The sequence below is a fragment of the Pistacia vera genome, unplaced genomic scaffold (genome assembly GCF_008641045.1).
Source record: "Pistacia vera cultivar Batoury unplaced genomic scaffold, PisVer_v2 Contig157, whole genome shotgun sequence".
Classification (NCBI taxonomy): Eukaryota; Viridiplantae; Streptophyta; class Magnoliopsida; order Sapindales; family Anacardiaceae; genus Pistacia; species Pistacia vera.
This window is the reverse complement of record NW_022195652.1, coordinates 621,981-623,945: the sequence shown is the minus strand read 5'-3', so window position 1 is coordinate 623,945 and position 1,965 is coordinate 621,981.

Below are 1,965 nucleotides of genomic sequence, written 5' to 3'. Positions count from 1 at the left end.
CTTGCACTAAGAAGTGAATTTTAGTTTTTAAAGTGTTGATTTTGATGGTTTATGCTCATAGGATTTAAGAGGAAGAGAGTTTGATCAAAGGAGATTCTTAAAGGGTTGAATTTGCTCATATCAAAGGTAAGTAAATCCTACCCTAAGTGTGATTTAAGTTATGTTGTGTAGAGAACTTTCTTTATGCATATATATGTGTTATATGTAGAATTGTTGATGGATTTGGTGTTGAATAATGATTAGAACCTATCCATGAGAAGTTGTGTTGGTGTAGTTGTTATTTGATGAATGTTTGGATGAGATTTGGAAGAATTGAAGTGAAAATTTTGAAGTGTGTATTTTGGGCAGATTTGGTGTTAATTATGGAGGAGTTTATTCCAAATTTTTGGTGGCCTAAAATAGAGATAGAAGTGTAGCCAAATTAGTGTTGATTTGTGCACATGAATTGTTTGATGAAATGCCAAGGAGAAGTGCATGTATGAGTATGATTATGTGTTACCTTGGGATGTGTTTGTAGATGGTAGAGAATGACATGTTTGCATTCCATAATGCATAATTGCATTTAAATATGTAAATTTAGAAAGAATTATAAGCATGAAACCATCTACATGCATATATATTCATAAGAGCATGAAAAAGCCCTAAAATATGTTAAAGAGAAAATAGAAATAAATGAGAATATTAAAGGTATTCAAATCTGAAATTTTACCTAAGGAAGTGTAAAAAGATAAAAAGAAGAGAAGGTTGTTGCGATGGGGAGCCCGTGAGTGACATAGTCCCACATGCACACCGCCTTTAGTGAGCGGCCTCAAAATTCAGAAAGAAGAAATGTACAGTCCGTTAGAAGTGTGTGTGGATGAGGACTGTACCTAGAATTAGAGAATTCACTCACACGTCCAAGGCTCCAAATCCATGCCTCAACCGAGTCCGATCGGCAAGAATAGAAAAGAAAGAAAGAATAGAAAGAATAGAAAGAAAGAAAGAAATAAAGAAAAAGAAACAGAAAAACAGAATAAGAAAAATAGAAAAGAAAATGCATAATTTATGCATTTGTGCATTTGCATCATGAATATGCATAATACCATGCTCATTATCATGGGTAGTGAAAAATTTAGAAAACAGAGAGAAAAACAGAGAGCAAAATAGAGAAAGAATAAAGAAAGAATAGAGAAAGAACAGAGAGAAAAACAGGGAAAGAATAGAGAATAATCGGGAAATGTGATGTAAGGAAAGAAAATTCAGAATTTTAAGCAGCGGAAAGAGAAGGGTAGCATAGCGGGTTTACTTACTGAGCAATTAGTGCTCACTCCGTTGTTTTTAATATTTTTGCAGGTAATAGGTGAGTTGCGGTCGCACGGAACATCGCGTAGTGGATGGGTTGGGCTACACTGTCACGTTGCTATTTTGAGTATATTTGTATATAAAGAAAAATTCAATATGGTCCCATACTTTTTTACTCGTATATATGTGTATTTTCTTATATTATTTATTAATTATTTTACGAGTATACTAGCTAGAAAGAAAGCATTACATTTTTGGTATCAGAGCAAAGGTTTTGGGATTTGACAGTGTGCCTCTCCTGCCACGTTGATGTTTCGTAGCCGACAGCTGTAAGTTAATTCTTTCCTTACTTGTAGTAGATGAGTGAATTGAGTTGACTAAAAGTGCTGGTTTATGTAGATGAGACATAGAACCCGAGGAAGCAATAGGAAGGAAATGAGCACAGGTGAACCTTCCAACCCTCCAGAACCTACTCCCCCTGTCCTCGATGAAGCGAGGATTCGTAATATTATACAGCAAGTCTTGGCAGAAAATCAGGGAGGCACCGTACCAGAGAGAGTTGAGACCCCGGTGATTGTACCGACCCCCAGAGAGGAGAGAGAAAGACTGGTGCCCCCAGTAGTGCAGAATCGTATTGAGCAGATTTATGGGTTGCCTAGTCAACATCAGCCGTCAGAATTTAGG